Here is a 17,287-nt window from a genome sequence, read left to right as displayed (position 1 = left end):
GAGGCAGCAGCTCTCAATTCCTCGCGTTTTTGGCGGGAAAACCCTCTGTCGCGTATCCGCTGCCGATGCTGTAGACGTCACGCGCTGGCTCGGTCACACCTGCTCCTTCCTTCTGGTGGAGCCGTCTCCCTCCTCTCAGCGCGTCTCTCCAAAGCTGGTTTCCTCTCCGAGTACCTCTCCTCTTTGGCTTGGAGCGTCTTGCATCTCACCTCTCACAGCTCAGCTCACAGCTCCTCTCGTATGTCACCTCTTCGCTCATCTGCTGAAGCAGTCCCTTCCAGTCGCTTTTATCACTCGGGGCGGAATCAAGCCGCCGGCTGCGAGGGCACGCCTACCGGGTCGCTAACCGCGGTGCTGGTTGGCTGTTAGGGCTGTCCGATTCCTCCTTCGATCATGACGACGTGCCACGCCTGTGAGTTGGCGGCTCCTACCCCCCCTCTTCTCCAAGATGAGCACATGGGCAATGGCGGCTTGCGGGATTGAACAACACTCGCACCGCTTTTGAAAGGAACTTTGGGAGAGCGGAGATGATTGGGGAAATTGAAAGGGCCTACGCTTATTTCGTTTGATACAATGCAGAGTCAATCTAGTGGGAAACACATATTTAACCTACATAGAATAAGGAAATACACTATTTAAAAAGATATATCGTGGCCTGTGTGTAAGTTTCATGGAATTAACTAGGAGGACGGCTGCGACCATTATTTACATTACCAGGGTGTTACACACAACAAAACCATACTTTTCACATTCGTTACACTTCCTCCAAAATTGTTACACTTCTCAAAAACCGTTACACTTCTCAAATTCGTTACACTTCTCAAAACCGTTACACTGCACCCTCCTTTCTTCAGGCCCGCTCTCGGGCCTACAAAACTTTAACTTAGTGTGACACGTAGGTGTAATTCCCTCTACAATTAACCTGACCCTGAGTGTGACAATCTTAAAACACAAATAAGTATGTCCCCCTATTGCATTGCACCCTGTCTAACAGACTCAAGCCCACAGCTAACCGAATTACGGAATTATTCTCAAACTATACATTTACGGTGGGGAGCATTATTTACAATGACGTTATTTCTTATTTACAACGCAACCCAGGACCTGTGTTTTTTTTTTCTTTTTAGGGAACAAGAAAAAGAAATTCCTGTTGGGAGGGAGGAGACAGCACGCATTGCATCGATGCACCAGTACCACCAAAGCACCCAAAAGCACCAAAAGCACCACAAAGCACCACAAAAACACCTCTAAGCACCAAAAGCACCACAAAGCACCACTCGGTGCACAGTCACCACGGTTCATAATAAACACAACAAAACAACTGGTGGTGGTCTTCTCTTTCTCTGCTGGGCCAATGTTCTTCCCGACGTCTTCTAGCTTCATGCGGCCTACTTGGAAATAATAAAAAGCACAACTTGTGTTCGTTTTTATTTAGGGCCTCAGGGGCCAACTAAGGGTGGTCCACCTGTTTGGCATAGGTGCCACCTTACCGAGGTCCGCAAGCAAGATTCCCTGGCCACTATGGCCGGTATCCAACAGAGGTGCCCTGCCCCAGAACCTGGGGTCCATCAAGTGGTACTTGGCCGCAGAACAGCAGTCCATAAAGTGGTACATCAACGCAATGCATGCTGGTTCTGGGAATCTCGTGCGCACAATGGCCACCTCACGCACGCTCCCCTCGGCACCCAATGGCGCACAGGTCATGTGGGAGACAAAAGAGACAATTGAGCGAGGGGTAAGGTCACAAGGGTACACATCAATAAGGCAATGCAAGGCGAAATGCGTACGGAGGGCGAAGTGAGAAAGCTCGTCCCTACCGTACGTCACCCCCCTGTCACCTACACTACCCTTGCCCTTACCCCATATTTACAAAATCTACCCATTTACAAATTCGTCACTACTGTCACGTCTTCCCCATATTTCTCCTATACCAAATTCGTCTCCAATCCCTCTACTTCAAAATTTGCCATCACCAAATTCATCATCAATCCTCATAAGGAGGAAGAGATGGAATTACGCACAATGTCACACCCACGTCATGATGCGTCTCACAATCCAAAACATTTGCATCAAAAATAATTAAACATGGCATGGTGCGGGAGTACCTGTCACCTCAGGTGAGTGGATGCAGATGGTGCGAGGAGATCCTTCATCCTAACTATCCTCTAAATGATTTTAACACACTTTACACTACCCGGGGTCTCTCCCTGCCAATCCATTGGCCAACTTACACTATGGGTTCTAATAACCAATTCCCATTGACCAAACTGTGGTGCTTCTCAATTTGGGGTCTCACTCCCCCGATTCATCTCCCGGTGCCCTCGCACAATTTCTGGGCTGCGACGTGTAGCTCTCCCAGCAGGTCTACCCACCTGCACACCTCCACCACTGTAGTTGCCACCCGAGCTTACCTAGCTCCTCACCCTAACCTAACTAACTGGGGAAGACCCCTCCTGGCTCTGTCACCCCACTGGTGCCCTCTGGCACTGGGCTACCCGGGTCCGTCCTCCGGATCCTCGGGCCCCATCCACAACAACTACTACCGGCTCCCAGAGCCCACCTGCGGCCTCACCTGGCCGACATCCTCACAGTGGTGGAGCGCCCAACCAACTACACACACTAACAGGCTACACGCCCAGCCATTTCCACAACACTAATGCACCCATTCAAAGACCATTCTTTCACCCGCACCACAGATGCCAATATCCAACCACAATTTACCTATACCCTCTACCTAACACTTACACTACCCGCCCCGGGTATCCGTGATGGGGGTCCACTCTTCCCCCATTCACACCTTCGCACCATCCACTCCACTCCACAATTTCCACCATTCTCACTCCACGACCATCCATTCCAATACTCCAGATATTCCACACTACCATTTATTCCACACAGCCACATACACCTGTTGTTGCACACCTGTGCAATCATACCTGGTGCCACCTGCACCCTCCTCCTCTTCCTGGACCATTTGGTCATCACAATACACATCACCATCACTCACTCATACACTGCTCCATCCACCTGTTCAGTTGCACACCTGTGCAATCACACATGTTCAATCACACCTGTTCAATCCTCAAACACACGGCATCATCTCATCTAACTACTCCCCTCTGAAACTTGCGCTTCCCAGTCGTCCCTTTAAACTATTGCGCTCCCACGTCATTATCATCCACACTAATCTACCTGCGTCCCCACTACAGGTATCATTGTCACTAACTAACCTTAACGTCACCTAATGTCATCTTCTAGGGCCCTACACACGATATCCTAACCCACCCGGGCTAGTTTTCACTGCCATCAACCCCATAATCTATAGCGCATTTGCCCCACCTGTGAGGGATGGTGGATTTGTCATCCCACCACATCGGGGAGGTCCTACTATCAATTTCGCTCGTCCAAATCCAACAAATCAACAATTTGCCATTTACTGCTAATCACCATACCATCATCAAATTTTGCTTTTTTTTCTAATTTCGGGGCCAAAACACTATCCTCATCACCCGTCTACTTATTACATCCTCTCGGTGCGCCAATCCCCTTCTAAAGCTCGGCTTCGTACAGCCGAGCAATGAATACGGGTTGTTTTGTGCCAGCGGCTGGATACGTCCCGCATTCGTGGCAGGGACGGGGGCTTACCCGGGCCGAGATCCCACGCACCACCTCGGCGTGGAGCCATCCAATGTCCCGATCTCGACCTGCCGGCACATCTCAATAGCAAGTGGTCGCCATGACGACCCTTCCTATCGGGCTGCCCGCTCCGCCTAGTGGAGCCCGGACGTGGCCGTTCCAAGCGAGGCACAGCGTGGATCGCGTACGGCGGTTCTTTCGAAACCGCCATGGTTCGGATCCCTGCTGGTCCTCGCGGCACGCGAAGCTGCCCGACGCGCACCGAGGGCCCGATTCGGCTATAAGTCGTTCTAACCTCTAACCCGGTTACCGTCGATGCCTCACCTGGATGCTTACATGCATACGCTACCCCTTTCTTGCTCATACCTCCAGCTGTTCCCATGCTCCTCGTACCTTTCCTTACACACCCAGGTACACTCATTCCACTCCCAGCCTTGGTCACACACCTGACCACCGAACACCTTGGCACACATTCGTCGCTCACACACCTCACCAACACACCTCTTCGCGCCCCCTCCTCGGTCACCTCCTCTGTGACCATCACAGGTGTGTTCTCACTCGCACACCCAACCACGTGCCTCACGACCAACTCAAGTGTGCATTCCCACACACGCTCTACCATTCCAGGTGTGCATCCTTCCATTCCAGGTGTACATCCTCGCTCACCTGTCACAACCAACTCACGCTCCGTGTCACTCTCACTACTTTCTCCTCTATTCTCACCCTTACTCTCGACAGCGCACTCTTTCCTCATGCACCCGTCCGTTACACACCTTTCCCGCGCACACTCTCCCATTACATCCTCTGTAACACTCACCACACCGCGCTTCCATGTGCTCCCTCGCACACGTGCTACGACCAACTCACTCTTGACGGCACACTCACTCCTCGGCGTGCACTTTTTCCTCACACACCCCATGGTCGGACATTCTCGCACACCTCTTTTTTCGCACACCAGACCTGTCGCACACTTCACCAACGGCCTCTCACGAACACCCGGATCCAAACCAATCCCCAAGCCGACTGAAGCTTTCCTCACATCATGTACATTTCCGATTATATCGCCACTCACCTTGGCACCTCGTCTCCGCACCTCCTTTGCCACCTGCAAACTCTTTATTTGGTTAGTGAGCAGCACATTATGAGTTGAGCACCGACCTTGTACCAATTCCATTACCTCCTCCTGGATTTCTCTCTTAGTTTCTGTCCGTCTCTTCTTAATTTCACTCACCTCTTCTTCCACTTCCTCTAATTTTTGTTTAACCTCTTTTATTTCTCGGTGCGTCTCCTCAAGTTCGTCCTCTAAGGCTACCGTGACCGTCTCTATGTGCATCCTCACCTGCCGGTCCTTTGTCTCCATTATCTCTGTCACCTCGTCCACCCTCATTGTCAGTTCCTCACGTACCATCTGACATTGCCTCTGTGTCGCTATTAAGTCTTCCATGATGTCTCTTTGTGTCGCTTTTAACCCTCCTAGTACCGCAGTGTTCCTTTGAACCTGCTCCACTAACTCCGTTTGTCCCTCTGTCAGCTGTTCCACCTCCTCCGTCAGAGCTTCTATTCCCCCTTGTAACCTAGCCGTATTATTCCTCACCTCTTTCTCCATACGCTTCTCACCTCGCTTTACCTCCTCGCGTAGCCCCGAAACCTCCTCACTCACACCTCGTCGTATTTCCTCCATCTCTTTTGTAGATGCCACCCTCATCTGTCCCAATTCATCCCTCTGAGCATCCAATTTGGTTTCTACCCTGATTTTTACCTCCTCTATCTGCTCTCCCATTCGTTTGATTTCCCTGGCAGATTGTTCCCCTATTTCCCGCAATTTGTCCTCCATCCTATTTTCTAACCCCATTAACCCATTTTTCACCTCTTTTATCCCGTTGTCTAACCCCTCAAAATTATTGTCTAACTTCTCACCGGTACCCCTCGCTTCGTCCCTCATTACCCCCATTTGGCCCTCCAATCGCTCACCCTGAGCATCCATCCGGTTCCCCATTACCCCCATTTGGCCCTCCAATCGCTCACCCTGTAGGTTGAGGGACGCCTGCATTTGTACCATAAATTGCTCCATGAGGGCCTGCATTTGGGCCATCCCTCCCACTTGTGCAGCGGGTGCGGCCGCCGCAGCCATGTGCGAGGCGCCATTTTGCGCGCCCGCAACCTCGTGCGCGAGGACGCCATTTTGTGCGTCTGATACCCCCTCTACCGCCTCCTCATTGCTCTCCTCCTCCCTTTCTTCCCCTAAGTCCTGGGTTACCCTTAACCCGTCTATCTCCCCCACCTACATCCGATCGCCTTGATTGTCCATGGCGCGATCTAAAAATTCGGGTTTTATAAAACAAAACAATTTCGGCAGCTCGTAATTTTGACCAAATTTTTTTTTTTTCTACACGTTTTAAAAATTTGGTTCGGGCTTCGAATCCCACTCCCAGACACCAATTGTTACAGATCGCGGTTTAGATGTTACGATGGGCCGAGCGGATGGTCCAACCGCGACCTAACAGGATCCCCAATTGGCCCGACTCCCCCAACGTTGACCAGATCGCACCACAGATATTCAATCGGGAAACCTCTAAAGCGACCGAAAGAGAATGAAAAGAGAAGAAGACAGAGTACGGAGGAAGAACAGATTTATTATACACACACAAGCAAAAAGAAAGAGCGACCAAAATTATTTACAGCAATGGATGGAAGAAGCAGTCACACAGTGCATCGTTAGCTTATACTATTCAATTTACTTAACCCCAAGACAACGATTAGGACAGACGACGTTCACACTTACACGGGGGATATTGCAGGCAGGTATGGCTTGAAGTGGATTGCTGGAGAGGGAGGCAGGGTCGGAGGCAGCAGCTCTCAATTCCTCGCGTTTTTGGCGGGAAAACCCTCCGTCGCGTATCCGCTGCCGATGCTGTAGGCGTCACGCGCTGGCTCGGTCACACCTGCTCCTTCCTTCTGGTGGAGCCGTCTCCCTCCTCTCAGCGCGTCTCTCCAAAGCTGGTTTCCTCTCCGAGTACCTCTCCTCTTTGGCTTGGAGCGTCTCGCATCTCACCACTCACAGCTCAGCTCACAGCTCCTCTCGTATGTCACCTCTTCGCTCATCTGCTGAAGCAGTCCCTTCCAGTCGCTTTTATCACTCGGGGCGGAATCAAGCCGCCGGCTGCGAGGGCACGCCTACCGGGTCGCTAACCGCGGTGCTGGTTGGCTGTTAGGGCTGTCCGATTCCTCCTTCGATCATGACGACGTGCCACGCCTGTGAGTTGGCGGCTCCTACCCCCCCTCTTCTCCGAGATGAGCACATGGGCAATGGCGGCTTGCGGGATTGAACACCACTCGCACCGCTTTTGAAAGGAACTTTGGGAGAGCGGAGATGATTGGGGAAATTGAAAGGGCCTACGCTTATTTCGTTTGATACAATGCAGAGTCAATCTAGTGGGAAACACATATTTAACCTACATAGAATAAGGAAATACACTATTTAAAAAGATATATCGTGGCCTGTGTGTAAGTTTCATGGAATTAACTAGGAGGACGGCTGCGACCATTATTTACATTACCAGGGTGTTACACACAACAAAACCATACTTTTCACATTCGTTACACTTCCTCCAAAATTGTTACACTTCTCAAAAACCGTTACACTTCTCAAATTCGTTACACTTCTCAAAACCGTTACAATATATATATATATATATATATATATATATATATATATATATATATATATATATATGTATATATATGTATATATATATATATATATATATATATATGTATATGTATGTATATATATATATATATATATATATATATATATATATATATATATATATATATATATATATTGTTGTGGTTTTGAGAATAAAGGATAACCCCCCTCATAGAATAAAGGATAACCCGCACCACAACATGTAGCCTTGCTGTAGTTCAGTTATCTCTTCGTAAATGTAAGCGTAGTCTCCTTTCTTGTGTTAGTTTTGCGTTGAGCAGGCCAGTAAGTGTAGGCCTCGATTAAGCTGGAATACCATGTGCTCAGCAGGAACAAGTCTGGCAAGGCCGAAGGGAGGAGCTGCAGGGGGAGTGGCCGGTAAGCAACGAGCCGCCAATCAGAGCTCGAGGGGAGTGGCTCACCACGGCGACGGGGGGAGGGTTCTGGTACATTTGGGTAGGGCCAGGGCGGAGCCATAAAACCCTGTCCCGGACCCCCCGCCTCAGTTGAGTCGGAGCCCCTGTGAGAGTCGGAGCCAGCGAGAGCCAGAGAGTCAGTCAGAGTCACCCAGCCCCCGAACGAGTCGGAGTGCTTGAATTGGGTTTCTTGTTGTAGCCTCGCTGTACATGAACATTCCCCATGCCCTGTGCCCTGCGCTCTGCGGCTGTATTAATCGTGCTTGTGGAGATGATCCATTCCGGAGCCACCTACGCCGACGATCCTCCTACCTGGGATTCCTGCATACATGCTGTGACCACCAGAGGGCCACGCCGGGTGAGGTGTCCCGGAGTGACCGACGGCAAGGCGCGTTTGGCGCGTGAACTTCCTTCCTTCTTTTTCCCTGTGTGAGTGAGTGGGCCCTTTGTCTGGGCTGTGTTAAGGCTGTTAAGCATCTGCTCTGTATCCCTTCCCTTTATTCGAATCACTGTACATTATAAATAAACCGTGTTCTTCCACTTATTTGACCGTTCCCGTCATTTCACAATTGGCTTAGCATTGCACGAACAGAACCGCTCGAATCGGGTTCAATGAAAGGTAACGGCATGAGTCACATGATACGCACACCGCTCGGGTGTATTCGATTAGCGTGGCTTGTCCAAGGTCCGGTCCCCGTTTTTGTGGCAGCGTGGGTACCAAAGGTACGTGCGGCGTCGACCCGATACCCTTTCCCACGCTCGCTGCAGAAGTGGCGATTCTGCCTCGTGGACACAAAGGCCCAAGGGGGAAAATAGGTTTAACCCCCCCTCTGTACGTTGACGGGCTTCAGGAGATCCGCAACAATATATGTATGTATATATATATATATATATATATATATATATATATATATATATATATATATATATATATATATATATATATATATATATATATATATATATATGTATATATATATATACAGTATATAGATAGATAGATATATATGTACATATATATATATATATATATATATATATATATACTAGCTTGGCTCGGCTTGCCGCACGAAGCGTCGATACTGAGGAACGGGCTTATTTGAAGTTGAAAAAAAAAATTTCCCAAAAAAATTCGAAAAAAAAAATAAACAATTTGGAAAAATTTTCGAAAATAATACCCTTAGGGCATACCGACGGGAGAGATATGTGCATTCCAGAAGTTTGGTACGATTTCACAAAAGTTTGAGAAAGTAGTTCAGTGACAACACAGGACAGGACAGACGCTGCACAAATATATATATAGATATATATATATACTAGTGGGGTCACCCGTGGGAATCCCACTGGCATGGACGTGTGTGACATTTCGACATATTGAGTTAGATGCTGCACATTCATTTTTACAAAATGGTTACTGGCAAGTCATCAGATCCAGAAATGGTGTAATGAACACAATTTATTTATTTCACATAATATGTGACCCCTCACTCCTCTCCACCTGACACTCTCCTCTCTCCACCTGACACTCTCCTCTCTCCACCTGACACTCTCCTCTCTCCACCTGACACTCTCCTCTCTCCACCTAGCACTCCTCTCCTCTCCAATCCCTCACATTCCTCTCCTCTCCAGTCCCTCACCTCTCCAATCCCTCACACTCCTCTCCTCTCCAATCCCTCACACGCCTCTCCAATCGCACCTCACACTCCTCTCCAATCGCGCCTCACACTCCTCTCCAATCGTGCCTCACACTCCTCTCCAATCACGCCTCACACTCCTCTCCAATCGTGCCTCACACTCCTCTCCAATCGTGCCTCACACTCCCCTCCAATCACTCCTCACACTCCTCTCCAATCGCGCCTCACACTCCTCTCCAATCGCGCCTCACGCGCCTCTCCAATCGCGCCTCACACTCCTCTCCAATCACGCCTCACACGCCTCTCCAATCGCGCCTCACACTCCTCTCCAATCACGCCTCACACTCCCCTCCAATCACTCCTCACTCTCCTCTCCAATCGCTCCTCACTCGCCTCTCCAATCACGCCTCACACTCCTCTCCAATCGCGCCTCACACTCCTCTCCAATCACGCCTCACACTCCTCTCCAATCGCACCTCACATTCCTCTCCAATTGCACCTCACACTCCCCTCCAATCACTCCTCACTCTCCTCTCCAATCCCTCACACTCCTCTCCAATCACGCCTCACACTCCTCTCCAATCGTGCCTCACACGCCTCTCCAATCGTGCCTCACACTCCTCTCCAATCGCGCCTCACACTCCTCTCCAATCACTCCTCACTCTCCTCTCCAATCGTGCCTCACACGCCTCTCCAATCGCGCGTCACACACCTCTCCAATCGCGCCTCACACTCCCCTCCAATCACTCCTCACTCTCCTCTCCAATCGCTCCTCACTCGCCTCTCCAATCGTTCCTCACACTCCTCTCCAATCGCGACTCACACTCCCCTCCAATCACTCCTCACATTCCTCTCCAATCGCGCCTCACACTCCCCTCCAATCACTCCTCACACACCTCTCCAATCGCACCCCACACTCCTCTCCAATCACGCCCCACACCCCTCTCCAATCACGCCCCACACCCCTCTCCAATCGCGCCTCACACTCCTCTCCAATCGCGCCTCACACTCCTCTCCAATCGTTCCTCACACTCCTCTCCAATCGCGCCTCACTCTCCTCTCCAATCGCTCCTCACTCGCCTCTCCAATCGCTCCTCACTCGCCTCTCCAATCGGCTTTCCCCGTCTCGTTTCTCTCGTTTTTCTCGTCTCGTTCTTTTTCTTGCTCCAAATCGGCCCATCTCGCCCGTCGGCCCGTCGGACGGCCCGACGTCGGGACGGCCCGAATCAGCCCGTCGGAATCGGAAATCGGCCCGTCTTGCTTTCTTGCTTGCGCGTAAATAAATTGTGTTCATTACACCATTTCTGGATATGATGACTTGCCAGTAACCATTTTGTAAAAATGAATGTGCAGCATCTAACTCAATATGTCGAAATGTCACACACATCCATGCCCGTGGGATTCCCACGGGTGACCCCGCAAGTTTGCATTGACGTTCGTTGATGGACTCGTTCGCCCGTCTCATTCGTTTTCTTGCTACATCCTGTTCAAGTCGGCGTTCTTCATCGATCGTCTCATTCATTTCAGAAATACAAGTTTCCACGCAGCGCATGAATTGTCACGATCCTCAAGAGGAAGTGTCTCGTAATCATCAAATGATAAATGGCAAGTAAATTATATTGTGGAAAATTAAAGATTTCAAATAAACCTATTTAAAGTGTTTGCGCACATAACTAATTTTAAAAAACGAAGAAATATATGTCGGCATCATTGTTGACGTTTTTGTGACGACTGTCATCAAACGAAAAAGTAATATATCTTAACGGAAAAGCAAAAGTGAATTTTTAATATATGTCGACACGTTGCCGTCGGTGTCATGTTGGGCGGTGTATGATACATCATGACGCGATGTTTAAAAATATATCTCTGCATTTTCCCGCGTGTGTGGAATGTTCTCAATTATTGCTGACACCGAGTCTAAAACCATCGATAAAAATGAAATCAGATGGTGAGTTAGATTGGAGATAAAGGCGTGAGAGAGACTCAATGGCCTTGAAGTTACAGGCGTTTGAGAATTCATTTCGTTCTATAAACGGCAACTTTCATCGGAATTTCTTCCCGTTTTTTTTCAACCGAGTCTAAAACTATGTTAGCGACTGTGAAAAATGAAATGATATATCGAATTTGATTTGAAATAAAACTGGGAGAGAGAGCAAGACTCCACGGGCCTACAAAACAGGCCTCAAAGCTATGCGAGTTAATAAAATGGTGGATATTTGTTTATAATTATATGAAGCCTCTCCCAGAATGGGTGGAGCTATGGGTGGAGCTACTCTGCAAACCGAGTAAGCCACACCCCGGACAGACGCCCAACAGACAGACAGACAGACAGAATCATCTACGGCTAATATATATATATATATATATATATATACATATACATACATAAACAATTATACATACACATACTGTACATATACACACATGCATACATACATATACACAAGCATACATATACACAAACATACATATACATATATACATACATATATACATACATACATATGCACATATACACATACATACGTACATATATACATAACCATATATGTTTGCTCCATTATAATAAGATTACTATAAAAAAATTTTTAATCACCATCATTATTTATCTCCTGTGTGTTCCTTTTCATTTTAATCCAACAGCTTTTTAAAAAGATTACCGAATTGTTTTCACTTTGAGTTGTAGAAATCTCCCCTTTATGGTGTCCAACTTCACAAAGTCACTTTCTCGCTTTACAAAGAATGCGCGTTATCATAACAAACTGCAAAATGAGCAATGAGTTTCTTATTATTCCCGGGTTGTTTCGTCTATTAACTAACCGCACACGTGTGTGAACTCGGTGTTTCCTTTGTGCATTACACCTAGAGATTTACTTCCCAAAGAGGAAATCTCACTCCTCTATAGTCCCTGACTCCCACTCATCCTGCTAAGCATCACTAAAAAACCTCCATTGTCTCCAAGGATTTCATTCGTAGATTTGAAATTTCCTTCCTTCTTTGGCTGGCAGGATAGGCTGAAGGTATGCACACTCGCCTTTGAGCTGTCTAGCCTGGGTTGCAATCCCCACCCAGCTATGAACTTTATATTTGTGATATAACTGTATTACATAATACATGATATTGCAAGTCCTTTGAAGTTATAGGTATGGGTTTATAAAGCAAGAAAGCAGCCTTGTTAGTATCAGGTTGTTAGTATCAGATAAAGTCCTATATACAGGATCTACTAGGTCTATACCGTTCAGGAATATGCTTTTACAGATCTTCATCACTGTCCTGAGTGTCATTTTCGCAAAGGTGTCTACGCAAATGCCAACTTAATTTTTGGATTCCTCATGCTCTGAATATTCCAAAAATGTATAGTTTTGCTCATCTCCAAAAATTTTGAACGAAAAAACATAGTGAACCTGACTAAAAGTGGAACAATTAAAATAAAAAAGCACCACCAAGATACATAAAGAGGGATAAACTGAAAACACAGAAACCAAGGCCAAAATTAATAATCATACTGGCAAAAGCAAAGCGCCGTTCGGAGAAATATGGCAAAGCACATCATTACGAGTCCAAATTGCTATGAACCTCTGAATATTCCAATAGTATTGCACTGCCTTGACCTCCGAAACGATCCATGTGCGTAATAAAGCTTTCCCGAATGCAAAATATCTTGCAGCCCTATATTGTCAATCTTTGCCTCCCGCGCTTTATAAATTGCCAGGTTTGTCGAGGCCAATACAAAATTTGCAAGAAGGTCCCACGACTACCTTTCTTTACGGACAAGATGTCGGAAAATAGAAAGTTCTAGTGACAAATGAAGCCATAAATTTAACAATAGATTCTTAACCAGCAAAACAGGATTGGTTCAAGGTTGTGGCAATTGCATGTGTGCATAAAAGATAGTTTTCCCAAGTACCACAGAAGCAACATCCATCAGAAAACAGTAAAATGTTGCAGCAATAGGACCCTATAACTCATTGCTCCATGAAGTACCTTCCATTTCAGGTCATGCACCATTCTGGGTATTGGTGGAAGATAGGAGTCCCATGTGATGGAAATGGCAAGGGAGGTAGAAGAAACCGTCTCCAGGGAGTGTGGAGTGAGTGCAATAAATATAGCAAATTAATGATGAGGAAGTATGTCGCCATCCGCAGCAGTCCGCAAAAGGACACGCCAGATTCACCAGGTACTTTGCTCATATTACGCACAGGAGGTGACTGGGAGAGATTACAACCCCTTGCACGGCCTGATTAGAAAAGCCATAAAGTTGTCGGGGCTTTCCTGTACAGGATTGTAACAACCATCATTCAAAGATGCCAGGCCATCTGGAGACGAGGAGTTTCTTACTTCCTGGATGGAAGGAATTCAAACTGCCCTTAGCTTTATCTTTGTTTTAAGCTCTTCAGGTTAGAGAAGTCCTTTCTTCATACCAGTCAAGAGACATCCAACTGTCGTTACAGCTTAAGAAATCAATTTTTCCTTAATCGAGCAAGAGGCCAATGCTGTAGCCTCCAAAACTGGGTTGGAAAGAGATGACTCTTCCAAAAGTTTATTTTAACATGGGTGAGGACTGAGGACCATTTTCTTTCTCCATATTAACTCTATTTGTGTAGATCAGCGCACTTCGTGCAACTCACCGCATGTCGCTGCAGAGGTGTAGGCATCTTTGACCATGACTGCTTTCTCTGGGGGTGTGGGTTAGTGGGGGTGATGGTGAATTGGGAGTTATGGGGGAATGGTGGAAATGGGATGGGGTGCGGATGGTGCTTGGGGGAGGTCGGGCAAATATATTTTGCGCTCTGAGAGAATATGTACGAAGCCAAGGTTAACCCCATCCTCTCTGTACACAAGGCAAGCTCAGAACACCCAAGGACACCCATCATTTCCATCAAAAGGTATTCCAAAAACTTCTTCTGCACATTAATCAAAAACTGCTCTGAAATACATACTTCACATCCTTTGATGTGAAGTCAACAACAGCTTATGAGCGATAAACTACTTGATCAAACACGTTCTTCCATGCAGCGAGAGGACTTTCAGTGAAACAGCCAGTCTCAACTTGGCTGAGATTTCTTTCTCCAGAGCACTCCAGTTATCAGGTGATAAAGCCTTGCGAGAGATCGAGAGATTGAGGGATAAACCCCCAAATATTTCTGTTGACGATGACTCCATGTTAATTGATGAAACAGCATGGTAAATTCCTCAATCTGAAAAGGGCCAACGAGAAGCCCAGAGCACTTTTGCTGAATGATCATAGCAGAATATGCTGCTGAGTAGACCTTCTGACACTCACAAACTGTTTGCATATCCCTCAGACTTTTTTTTTGCATATCCCTCCATACCTCATCCCTCAGATCGGCAGTCTGCAGCCTCCTCACTCTCTGAAGACCTTGACAAAATCACAGATTGGTAAAACAAGTGGAACATGTCTTTCAATCCTGACAAATCTCACACTTTTACTATGTCTCTCCGAAAAGACCGACTGGACAACCCTCCCATCTACTTTCTCAACGATCCTCTCCAAGAAGTTCTGTCACTCAACCTTTTGGGTCTCACTATCTGCCATAATCTTTCCTGGGAAAACCACATTTCCAAGCTGGCCTCCAAAGCCAGTCGCCAACTGGGCATCCTCCGTCGTGCAAAGTCCGTCCTTGGCACACCTGAGCTCCTCACCACATACAAGGCTTTCATCCGCAGCTCAATGGAATACTGATCTCCCCATTGGGCTGGCACTCCTGCCTCACACCTCGCTTGTCTTCACGCTGTTGAAACCAAAACTTTCAGAATCATTGGAATCTCCCGCGATGAAGCTGATTCTGAGGGCCTTTCACTCACTCAGCGCAGGCAGGTTGGTTTTCTTTCTGTATTCTACCGACTCCTCTCTGGCCTAGCTCCCCCAGCTCTGTCTGTGCTCTGTCCCCCAAATATTCCTACAGGACACACAAGATCTGCCTGCAACCCTCTTCTGGTCAAACTGCCAAAATCAAGACCCTCTGCTCACCTTCACTCTTTCATTCCCCTTTTCTCCCACCTCTGCAAAAACTCCCCCACTCCCTTCAATCCCACTCCTCTCTCCAGGTCTTTAAAACAGCTGTTCACCACCATCTCTTATCTTCCCCCATCCAAATCCTTGATCTTTTCTACCGCCGTTAAAACGCCCCAAATCCACCTCTTTGAATCCCCAGCTTCTTTCCTGAAATTCCTGGAAGTGTTCTTTTGCTTTGTACCATGTACCCCTCCCCCCTCCCCCAGCCCTCCTTCTTCCACAGATCTCCCGGCGTCCCTGTTCTCTTCTGTTGTTCTGCTTGTGTGCTTTCCTCTCTCCCCGTCTTGTCTCCCGCTCCCTTCATTGCATGTTTTGTGTGTCTGTGCATGTATTTCATGTTCAATGTGTTAGCTCTCACACGAGCCTCGATTCTGTATACAAAAAAAATGCGACATTTGTTATGTTTCACGAGTTTCCTGTGCGGCATTGGTAACCGGGTCCAATTCCAAGAGACTTATCAAGTAAGAGACTACGCAGGGCAGCTGTCTGTTCATCTCGAGCTTCATGTCACTCCCGATATTCTGGGGCAGCCATGGAAAGATTGTTCCACATGAGCCACATGCCTCAAGAACACTCTAAAGTCTAAATCATTGAACAAAGAGACATCCTCTGCCAAAACACAGGATGTAGCCTTGAACCGACCTTTGCACTTTTATAAAGCATCGAGATAGCTCAGAGCATAGTCAACCTCAATAGAGTGACTGCAATCGAGAGTGCACATCCAAGAAGGCCTCTCGGACCTTCATTCGCAGTACAACGCGCCTTTGGGGTATTCTTATTTTCCTCATACCCATGCAATTCAGCAAGGGTAATTATGATCAGGCACCGCTCAAGATGCAACAATTCTTCTTGAAGCCACACAACCTCCATGCGATCATGGATCCATGCGATCCATGCTATAATCGATGCGAGTAGTCCTGCGATAATAACGCTCTTTACATCCCACCAGAGGCCAAACGAATCAAGGTCTCCCTTCTTCCTCATCCAAGCTCACAAAAATTTAAGAAATCCTGAAACAACCCTCATCCTGGGGTAAGGCATTGTTAAAGTCAGCAACGTACCTTGTCTCAGCTCGGAGAAACTTTATCCAGGCCAGATTATGATGTCTAAAATTCACAAATTTGATGCCACAATAACAGACAGTCTTTCCGAAACCAATGGTGAGACAAATCAATTCGGTCGAGACAGGATTGCAAGATATGGCCAAACCTGATACTGGTACAGTAAATGTAAATGAGGTGTTTTTGGGGGGTGCCGCACATGCCAAATGTCTCTCAGGTTTAACAGTATTGTCACCTGCTGACTGCTGCAATCCTTAGCAGAACGACCGACGATGCATCTCCTCATCCACTCGGTCAAGGGAGCTATTGAAAGTACATTTAAAGTCACCTCCAAGGAATACACACTCTTTACCAGGCAAGGTGAGCGTAAATCTCCGCATGTGGCTCAAGAACCGCAATGTTGCAGCGCCAACACGTGGAGCATAAATATTGACAAAGGTAATACCCTCAAAGTGCACCTGAACATGCAGCAAACGACCAAATCTGACCTCAACAACTCTCGGGGACTTTAGCCGACTCTTGATTCATCGGCATGATTAGTAAACAAGTACAAAAAGTTTTAATTAAAACAAAAGCCGCGTCGTTGTTACACAATGCCTAGATGCAGCTGTGCCTATAACGTCGATGTTATAGGCACAGGACATTCCTATTGATTCGATTACTTGATGTTATTTTTGTGCAAAGTGAAAATATATCTCGGCAATTTCCCGTGTGTGGCGACGAATTTTTAATATATCTCTGCATTTTCCCGTCTGTTATTTCGGGCGGTGTATGACTAACCATGCCGTGATTGT

Source organism: Myxine glutinosa, chromosome 2 (genome assembly GCF_964187855.1).
Source record: "Myxine glutinosa chromosome 2, kmMyxGlut1.1, whole genome shotgun sequence".
NCBI lineage: Eukaryota > Metazoa > Chordata > Myxini > Myxiniformes > Myxinidae > Myxine > Myxine glutinosa.
The sequence above is the reverse complement of the archived record's forward strand: the minus strand, read 5'-3'. Positions refer to the sequence as shown.